This window comes from Ornithorhynchus anatinus, chromosome 11, assembly GCF_004115215.2.
Source record: "Ornithorhynchus anatinus isolate Pmale09 chromosome 11, mOrnAna1.pri.v4, whole genome shotgun sequence".
Classification (NCBI taxonomy): domain Eukaryota; kingdom Metazoa; phylum Chordata; class Mammalia; order Monotremata; family Ornithorhynchidae; genus Ornithorhynchus; species Ornithorhynchus anatinus.
In genome coordinates, this window is record NC_041738.1 from 12,437,889 (window position 1) to 12,448,675 (window position 10,787).

The 10,787-nt window shown below is 59.3% G+C and overlaps 1 protein-coding gene across 3 annotated transcripts in view; it reads right to left on the reverse strand.

Moving 5' to 3' along the window:
• SRCIN1 (SRC kinase signaling inhibitor 1) overlaps positions 1-10,504 on the reverse strand; it is a 66,808-nt gene extending 56,304 nt beyond the window's left edge. For all 3 annotated transcript variants that reach the window (XM_039913494.1, XM_039913493.1, XM_039913495.1), the window contains exon 1: positions 10,295-10,504. The gene's annotated coding sequence lies outside the window, so the exon portion shown is untranslated. The remainder of the gene's footprint in view (positions 1-10,294) is intronic.
• Between the last annotated feature and the right edge of the window lie 283 nt (positions 10,505-10,787).

The window sequence follows — 10,787 nt, forward strand, 5'->3', positions numbered from 1 at the left end:
GTACTCTCTCAAGTGCTCAGTACAGTGGTCTGCACGCAGTAAGTGCTCAATAAATACCACCGATTGATCGATAGTACTCGGACACAATTTACTCCTCCTCCCCTCACCTGTCTGGTGGAGACTTCTCAATCTTCTTTGCCAAGTCCTCTTCTGTGTCCCATTGCCTAACTCTGGGTGTCCCTCAAGGCTCAGTTCTGGGTTCCCTCCCCTTCTCAATCTACGCCCACCCGCTTCGGGACCTCTCATGGCTTCAGCTGCCATTTCTATGTGGATGACTCCCAAATCTATCTCTCCAAGCCCCACCTCTCTCCTTCCTCTTCAGCATCCTCGCATATCCTTCCTCCATGTCACCTCTACACGGATATCCCACCAGCACCTCGTTTAATGAGAAGCAGCATGGCCTAATGGTTAAACCACGTACCAGAGAGTCAGAAGGATCTGGGTTCTAATCCCTGCTCTGCCACTCAACTGCTCTGTGACGTTGGGCAAGTCACTTTGCTTCTCTGTGCCTCAGTTAACTCATCTGTAAAATGGGGATTAAGTCCATGAGGCCCCATGGGCGACAGGGACTGTATCCACCCCAGCTCTTAGGACATTGCCTGGGACATAGAAAGCGCTTAACAAATATCATTTTAAAAAAATGTCCAAAACCGAACTCCCCATCATCCCTCCCAAATGATTTCCTCCACCTAAGCTTCCCATCACTTTGACAACACCAACGACTCCTCTCTCCCATGTTCAGTCTGTCACCAGATTCTGTTGATTTTTCCCTCCCGATCTCTCCAGAATCTGCCCCATCCTCTCCATCCAAACTGCTACGACCTAGCCTCCTCAGAGACCTCCCTGCCTCCAGCCTCGTCCCTCTCCAGTCCTGACTCTGCTCTGTTGCCTCCCCACTTCCCCAGAACCTCCCAACGTTGTCCACTCCTTTCCACATCAAAGAGAAACTGCTGACCCACAGCTTTAAGGCACTCAATCAGTTCTCTCATTCCTACGTGGCGCAGTGGAAAGAGCACGGGCTTTGGAGTCAGGGCTCGTGAGTTCGAATCCCAGCTCTGCCACTTGTCAGCTGTGTGACTGTGGGCAAGTCACTTCACTTCTCTGTGCCTCAGTTCCCTCATCTGTAAAATGGGGATTAAGATTGTGAGCCCCACGTGGGACAACCTGCTTCCCCTGTGTCTACCCCAGCGCTTAGAACAGTGCTCGGCACATAGTAAGCGCTTAACAAATACCAACATTTTATTTTTTTTTTTTACTTATCTCTGTTCCTCTTCCCCAGCTCTCCAGCTCCAACGCTTCACTCCCCTCGAGTCATCCTACTTACTGGGCTTCAATCTTTTCTCTCAGTGCCAACTTCTTCTTCACTCCCTCCCTCCGTCCTGCCTGGAACGACCTCCCCCTTTATACCTGACAGATAGTAATAATAGCAATAACAAACACAACAATAATAACAATAATGATAGTGCCTGTGAGCTCCCTGTGCGCCGGGAATGTGTCTGTTGTTGTATCGTACTCTCCCAAGCGCTCAGTATGGTGCTTTGCCCACAGTAAGGGCTCAGTAGATAGGATTGGATGAATAATGGTGATTAACATTACTGCTGTCCTCATCTTCAAGGTCCTTCTGAAATCACATCTCCTCCAGGATGTCTTCCCTGATCAATTTCTAATCTTCCTCACCCTATTTCACCGCCAACTGCCTCTTAAACCCTTCCGTGTCACGTAGGGGCCCAAGGTATTTACTTCATTCCCTTTCCACAGCACTTAGGACACATTTTTACACTCCACTGCTTCCTCCTCCCTGTAACTTGTTTCAGTCAGTTTATCCCATTTGATTGTAAATTCCATGAGGGCAGAGATCATGTTTACAAACTCTCCCAAGCACTCGGTACAGTGCTCTGCACAGAGCAAGGGCTAAACATTATTGACCGATGAAGTGATTGAAGGCTGTGCTTGGCTGTGGCCTCCCTCAATCAATCAATCAAGCAATTTGTTTTTTGTTTTGGGTTTCTTTTATGGTATGTGTTTAGTGCTTACTGTGTTCCAGGCTCTGAACTAAGCGCTGGAGTAGGTACGAGCTCATCAGGTTGGACGCAGTCCCTGTCCTACATGGGGCTCACCATCGTAATCCCTATTTTACAGATGAGGGAACTGAGGCCCAGAGAGGTGAAGTGACTCACCCAAGGTCACACAGCAGACGAGGAGCAGAGCCAGGGGTAGAACCCAGGTGCCTCTGACTTCCAGGCCCATGCTCTACTTACTTCGCCACACTTCTCTCACGCTGCTGAGCACTTACTGTGGGCAGAGCACTGTACTAAGATTTTGGGAGAGTACAATACAGTGGAATTGGTAGGCATGATCCCTGCCTACGAGGAGCTTACAGTCTAGAGGGGGAGATAGACCTTAAAATACATTAGAGATGGGGGAAATGGGAGAGTATAAGGAGCTGGGGGTGGGGAGAAAACCCAGTGCTTAAGGGGTACAGATTCCAGTGTATAGGTGTTGCAGAAGTGAGGGTTTAATCAGGGAATTTTGGGAGAAGATGTGATTTTAGTAGCCCCAGCCCCTTGGACGTGAGGGCTAAAGAGAATAGAAGAAGCAGCATGGACTAGTGGATAGAGCACGGGCCTGGGAGTCAGAAGGACCTGGGCTCTAATTCCAGGCTTCATCACTTGTCTGCTGTGGGACTCTGGGCAAGTCACTTTCCTTCTCTGCGCCTCAGTTACCTCATCTGGAAAACGGGGATTGATACTGCGAGGCCCCACATGGGCCAGGGACTGGGTCCAACCTGATGATCTTTTACCTGCCCCAGCACTTAGTACAGTGCCTGGCACATAGTAAGCACTTAACAAATACCATGAAAAAAATATATCAGGGGCTGAGCTCCATCAGGCTGCTCAGCAGCTCAGCTCCACAGCTTCTCCAGCCTACGGCTCTCTCTCTCTCCGAGAGTGGCACCAGGACATTTGCGGGAACTCTGAATTGGTTGCCCATCTGTTCCCCCAAACTCGTTAGGTACAGACCACCCAACACCCCTAACTCCTCCCCCTCCATCCCTGACTCTCCCTGCAGTGACCCAGCATGGACCGTCCAATACTCCTAACAATTCAATACCCCTAAATCCTCCCCTCTCCATCCCTAACTCTCCTTCCAGTGACCCAACATGAACCATCCAATACCCCTAATTCCTCTCCTCTATCCCTGAGTCTCCTCCACTGACCTGGTATGGATCATCCAACACCTCCAACTTTTCCCCTCTCCATCCCTGACTCTCCCTCCAGTGACCCAGTATGGACCATCTAACACTCCTGACTCTACCCTCTCCACTCCTGACCTTTCCCCACTAACTCAGCATGAACCATCCTGGTAGCGCTGGGGGAGAAATGGCTCCGGGGACTACTTGGGACAGGGCCTACAGGCCAAGTGTGGGAGGGAGATGGGGGCTCCGAGGGGCAGGGTTGGAGGTTGAACTCTAGGCAGACACGAAGTGGCTCCTTTTACCCCTCTGCCACCCTGAAATGGCACCCAAATCCCCCCTCAGGGCCGTCTGCACCAGGCTTGGGGGCAGAAGCCGTGAACTTGGAAGGAGTGGAGGGAGTTCTCCAGTCTCGGCTCATCTCTCCCAAAATGATAGGAACACTGAGAAGTCATGGCAATCATCCCTCTGCCTCTGGGCAGGACCCAGAATATCAACTTTGTGTTTAGCGATACCCTCCCAAACACACACAGACATTCCATTCCCTGCTCACCCCTTCTCCCACCCCCAGCAATGTCAGGAAGTTCTGTGTGATGTTTTACCTAAATCCCTCTGGTTGCAGTATCCTCTGGGTCAACAATCAATGATGGGTGGGGTGGGAGAGGGAAAAGGGAGGTTGCTGAAGCCCGTGGCTCCCTGCCCCAAGGCCGCACCCCCCTTGCTGAGGAACTGGGGACTTTCTGGTCCTGCTCCTCAGGAGGGTGTAGGATAAGGCAGAAGCAGGATGACCTAGTGGAAAGGGCACGGGCTTGGGAGGAAGAGGACCTGGGTTCTAATCCCAGCTCCACCATATGTCTGCTGTGTGACCTTGAGCAAGTCACTTCACTTCTCTGTTGTTCAGGTACCTCATCTGTAAAATGGGCCTAAGGACTGTGAGCCAGAATGGGACAGGGACTGTGTCCAATCTGAGTACCTTGCTTCTATCCCAGGGTTTAAACAGTACTTGGCACACAGTAAGCACTTTACAGATGCCGCAATTATTATTATGATGACAAGGGGAAGGGGGATTACAAACTACTACTCTGAAGAGCCCAGGGAAATCAGGCAGAGAGAAAGAAAGAGAAACAAGGTGACAGGTGAGGCCAGAAAAAAATATGTGGTGAAGATTAAGAGAAAGTGGGCAGCGGAGGCTCTGTTCTACCACATTGGTTGGGTGAGGGGGTTCATTCATTCATTCATTTAATCATTACTGAGCGCTTACTGTGTGCAGAGCACTGTACTAAGCTCTTGGGACAGTACATTATAACAATAAACAGACACATTTATTGCCCCCAGTGAGCTTAAAGATTAACGGAACAGGTTGGCATTAGGTAGGACTTGACGGAGGGGAGAAGGGAGGGACAGAGTTGGATCTGACCCATCAGGTCAGCTGTGCCCCTGGGTCCCCCACACCCAGTTTCCCCCTGCCTCACCTGTGCCAGGGGACTCCTGGTCCAACCTGCTCCAGCAGAGGAGGGGCTTCGGGCAGGCCACTCCCTCCGGGCCCAGCCCTCTGCCTACCCTGGCATCCCCCTCCCACCCCCTGGCCCCTCTGAGTGGGCACGACCAGCGGTGGCGAGTGAGGCGGGGGATGGGAGAGGTGCCCCCAGCTGGATGGGAGCAGGGGGAGCTGGGGGCCTGGACTCCTGGAGCCCACGCTGAGGCATGGCCTCATTTGTCCCACCTGTGAAATGGGAAGAGAAAAAGGATGGAGAGGGGAAAAGGAGAGAGGAGACGGGGAGAAGAGTGAAAGGGAAAGGTAGGGGGGCGGGGCCCTGTCTCCCCCTCTTGACTTTAAATTCCTTGTGGGCAGAGATCCCGCCTGCCAACTCTATTGTCCTTTTCCGAGCGCTCAGTCCAGTGCTCGGCACACGGTAAGCGCTCAGTGAACTTCGCCGATCGATTGGTTGATCGGTGGGAGGGAGGAGGGGTGGCGGAGGCTGGAGGACTCTCTCCGGGACCCCTTCCTCGCCCCGTCACTGTAGACAAAGCCGGGCTGACCGCTCGCGGCTCGGTGGCAGCAGGAGCCGGGAGGGCCGGGGGCCCCTGGTATAAGCCCTCTGCCGGGGTGGGGGAGGGAGGCAAAGGCGGACCTGGCTTGGGTGGCCCTAGGGGACCCTTCCCCTGGCCGGGAGGGCCGGGCAGAGCGAGGGTCCCGGCCGGGGGCAGAACCGAAGTCTCTGGACGCGGGGAGAGGGACGGTGGGAGCGGACAGCGCAATGTCACAGCAAAGAGACTCTGCCTCTCCTGCTCATCGGGAGGAGGAGGAGGAGGAGGACCGGGGGAGGGGTTGGAAGTTGGAGGCCGGGGACACGAGCCCCCCATCCATCCCCGACCCCGGCCCAGCTTGCCTCCCCCCCCCCATGGACCAGCGCTGGGGCACATCTTGGGGGAGAAGGGGTGGACGGAGGGGCAGAAGGATGGACGGGAGGGGTCAGGGGTCAGGGTTGGCGTGGGGGCGATGGCAGGAGACTAAAATCCATCAATCGATCGATCAGTCAAGGGTCGGGGAGCAGGGGGGCGGGAAACAGCTCGGCTCGTTTACCCGGTTTACCCGGCTGCCGCCCCCGCTCCCATCCCTTGCCCCATCCCCCGAGGGGAGGGCAGAGGGGGCCGGCACCGGCTGGGCAGTGGGGCAGGACGGAAGGCAGGAGAGAGGATGAAGGAGAAGGGCGAGGGGAGGGGTCACCCTCAAACCCGCTGACGCGGGATTTCTGGCCCAGGGGCCCTGTCGGGCAGCAGATGAATGATTTTTCAAGCAGCATTTGAGTGGCTTAGCGAGCCAGCTGCCCCCGCGCCGGGGCCGTGCCAGCCTGGGGAGGAGGGGGCTGGGCCGGGGGCGCCGCTGAGGCCGGGGACTTGGGGTCCCCATCATCCCTCAGCCCCTCTGCCTTGCCGGGCGGCCTCGGGGGGGACGGCCTGTCCCTCCCTGAGCCTGGATGGGTCGCGGGAGTAGACAAGACCCTCCCCACCCCCTCCGCCCCCACTCTAAATCAGAAAGAGTTTCTGGCCCCCCAGATGGAGCAGGGACAGAGGAAGGGGGTGGGCCTGTGCCCGCCAGATGCCAGGAAGGTGTACAGGGCACGGAGGGTGGGAGGGGTGCGGTGCCCGGGGTCAGGGGCCCTGGCTCCCGCCCCCTCCTCTCCAGACTGACCGGGCCGTGAGCTCTGACCCCTGGCTTCCCAGAGGCTGCCGCCTCCCGGTCCCCCGCTGGGCAACTGGGCCATCCCCTGCCGGCCTCAACCAAAACCCCTCGCCCCCCCAAACCCATGAAGCTAATCCTGGGCCCTCCAAACCGACAGCCCGCCCCTAGCTGGGGGGGATGAGGGTGAGGGCACAAACGCCCTCTTGTCTCGGAGCCGCTGGTGGGAGCCCGCTCCAGGGAAGACTTTGGCGTGGCCAGGTCCAGTGCGGGTGTGTTTGCGTGTGAGCGGTGGGCAAAGGAGGGCCTGGGGTGGAGAGGGGAAGGGGACATCATCGGGAACGCCATGCGCAGAGCCAGAGACACTCAGTCTCACGCACGCACATCCTTCCCACCCCCTCCCCACATAGTCATGCCCTGGGATACCTGCATCCCCAGCCAATCCCGTACCCAGGCCCAGGGACACACGCTCAGGGCTACACACACATCCACACATACTCAGTATCACACACATAAATACACACACACACACACATCCACGGTGAGCCCCATGCACAGACCTGGGTACACACACTCAGTATCTCACACACACACGGAATCCCATACACAGGTCTAGGGAAACACACTCAATACCACACAAATACACACACATACATCCATAGTGAACCCCATATGCGAACACACACACTCAGCCTAACACACACACATCCGCAGTGAACCCAATCCAAAGACCCAGACACACACACTCAGTCTCACACACATCCACATCGAATCCCTTACACAGACCCAGACACACACACGCACGATCGCAGTGAATCCCTTACACAGACCGACACACACTCACTCTTACATGCTCATACACAGATGCAGGGACACACACTTAGTCTCACACACATATCCACGGAGAATACTGTACACGGACACACACACACCCCTCCACAGTGAACCCTCACACGGACCCAGAGACACACAATCGCGCACGCACACACATCCACAGTGAACCTCACCCACAGACCCAGAGACACACACTCAGGTGCACACAGACACAAACCACGAACGTCTTCCGACAGAAAAGCAGACGTACGCCCAAAAGATGACATACACACAAAACTAGAATCTCACACACATCCCGTGACTCACACCCCCAGACCCAATCACACAAACTCTCAGTCGCTCAAAGCTGAACGCTGACTCCGTGCATACACTGTCACCCTTATACACAGTGACTTTGAGAAATACAGAGTAACAGATCCCAAGCACATACAACACAAACCCAGAGTGACACATGGAGTCAACACACGTGCCCACAGTGAACTCACAATCCAGAAACACACAAACACACACAGTTAGGGGTAACTCTCCCCGAAAATCCACCATTCCACTGGCTGCCCCTTCGGGCTAAAAGGATCTCCGGGCATTCGAAGACTAGGAACCGATGGATTTTCACCACCGCTAGCACCACTCGTCCAACACTCTCAAAAATCATACGTTATGGCAGAAACGCGATAACACTCCCACGCTATCGCAATCGCATGCCGGGCAAAGCCAAACACATCCGCAAACCCAATCCCACATCCAGTCGCACGCCATAATGCCGCCGCGCTATCACGACTGCGTATGGTCAGGCGGAGTCCCACACAGTCCCGCACCACCACACAATCGGACATCCACGCGAGTCCATCGGTCACCACCCCGCACACGAATCGGTTCTCGGGTGCCCACGGAATCACCGACAAGCTCAACCACACAAAAAGCCCACCCGTGATCGCAAACGGCCCCCGACCCCCGCCATCCACACCATCTCGATCCGTATCTCAGATACACACTCACACCCATCCTCAACTTCCCCCAACCCTCCTCCCCCTCAACGCGCGCGGGCGCCATTCACCGGGGGCTGGAGGGGGAAACTGAGGCCCGGCACGAGATGGCCAGGCAGTCATCTCAAGGTCACCCGGCCCGGCCATCGGCCTCTCCTGTCCCCGACCCCATCCCGGGGGAGGGTGACCCTGGTACCCTGATCGCCCCCTGCCCCCAGTCACCCCAGACTCCAGGAGACCCCCATCCGTCCCCCTCACCTTGGTCGCGGGAGGTAGGGTCCTCCCTGGCCCCCCGGGGGCTGCCCTCTGCCCCCCGCTCCCACCAGGTGAGGGCCAAGCGGCGGAGGCAGTGCCAGGGGTGCATGGGGTCGGGGGGTCGGGGGGTCGCGGGGTCGGGGGCTCCGGGCGCCCCCAGCCTCCCTCCTGCGATCTGCGCCTCGGGGCCTCGCCGCCGTCACCAGCATCTTCGCCCCCGCCCCCTCCCCAACACCTCCCCTCCCCCCTCCCCGGACCCCGGACAGGCTGACGTCCCCCCGGGGGCGGGGACACCCGCTTCCAGCCCCTCCCTCCTTCCTGGAAGACCCTCCAGCCCACCCCCTCCACCCCCCACCTCCCCGGCAGGCTCTGGGTCGGAGGGGAGAGGCCAGGACGCCCCCTCCCCCTTACTCCCCCCTACTCCCCCCTCCCCCAGTGACGGGAGGGGAGTCGGTCCGCTCGGGAGGAGGGGGCGGCTCCTCCTGGCAGCCCCCGCCCCCTCCCCGGTGCCCGGCTCCGGGCTGGTAAATACCCACAGGTCCCGCCCGCTCCCGGGAGGCCCAGACCCACCTCCCGGCAACGCGGGAGCCTCCCCGCCCCCCCGGGGGTCTCTGAGGTCGGGCCGGGGTCCTGCCCTGGGGCAGGGGGAGGGTCTCCGCCTCGACCCCCGGCAACGCTTCTCCCCCCGCCCCGCTTTTGCCCGCATTTGCCCCCCACAAACACACACACACATACACACACAAATACACACTAGGCCTCTATTTCCATCTTCAAATTTTCCATCTGCTCCCATCTGGCCTCCCGACCCCCGCCCACCTCCCCTCCTCCATCTTCCCCTCCCTCCCCCCATCTTCACCTCGGATGTTCCCCTTCTCTCTTCCCCCGCCCCCCTCTCTGCCCCTGCCCCCCTTCCCTCCCGGCGCCCCCTTTTCTCCATCTCTCCCGGTGGTACCCACCGTCCCCCCGCCCCCCCCGCTCCCGTCTCGGTTCCCCGGGCTCAGCCCCCCCTCCTCCATCGCCGGAATCTGCCCCGCCCCCCATCTCCGGCATCTCCATCCCGGTACCCCCGTCCCCACCGCACCCCCCCATCACCAGGACCCCCGTCCCCTCCTCCAGGTCCTCTCCACCTCTTCCCCTTTACCCCATCCCATTTCCTTATCCCTCAAAGCGTCCTGCATCTCCCCCTTCCCCATCTCCATCCCGGTGCCCCCGCCCCACCTCCATCCCCGGGACCCCCTATCACGACCGGTCCTCTCCATCTCCTCCCCCTCGCCCCATCCCATTTCCCTGTCCCTCAAAGCATCCTTCACCCCACCCCCTTCCCCATATCCAGCGTCTCCATCCCGCTACCCCATCCCCACCCCCACCCCTATCCCCAGGACCCCCTACCACGACCGGCCCCCACCATCTCCTCCCCTTCACCCCATCCCGCTTTCCTGCCCCTCAGAGCATCCTGCATCCCCGCCCTTCCCCATCTCCAGCATCTCCATCCCGGTACCCTCCCCCACGACCGGTCCTCTCCATCTCCTCCCCTTCACCCCATCCCATTTCCTTGTCCCTCAGAGCATCCTGCACCCCCTCCCCTTCCCCATCTCGGCCATCTCCATGCCGGTACCCCCCGCCCCACCCCCGTCCCCAGGTCACCCCCCCACACACCACCACGACGGGTCCCCTCCATCTCCTCCCCGTGGCCCCCATCCCGTTTCCCTGTCCCTCCGAGCAACCCGCATCGCCTCCCGCATCCCCATCGTCTCCCGCCGGCGGCCGGTCCTTCGGGTCCCCCGCCCCCCGCGGCCGCCCGCGCCGGCCCGGGCCGAGGGGAAAACACACAAAGAAAACGGGAGATACCTGCCACTTAAGCATGGAGGCAGTGATTAGGGAGAGAGACAGGCACATGCCTTGAGACGGAGAGTTCCCCATGGGGCGGGAGGGCGTCGGGCCCGGGGAGAGCCCCGCGAGGCGCTGCCGGTCCCCGCCGGGGCCACCGGGGCTACCGGGGCTGGGCTCTGCGATGCCACCGCCGCCTCCTCCTCCTTCTCCTCCTCCTCCTCCTCCTCCTCCTCCTGCTCCTCCTCTCGCCAGCCCCCTGCCCTGCCCCTCTTCTCCCCCTCCGGGGGCCGGGGGCCGGGGGCGAAGGACCTCAGAGCGGCTGGGGGCCCGCCAGGCCAGGCCAGGCCGGAGCCGGAGCCGGAGCCGGGATGCGGGGCCTGTGCGGGGGCGCCCGGTTTTGGGGGGAGGGGGATGCGCGCCGGAGACGGAGCTCGCCGTATAAAGGAGGAGGGGGAGGAGGAGAGGAAGAGGGAGGAGGAGGAGGAGGAGGAAGGGGTCAGCTGGGACCTGA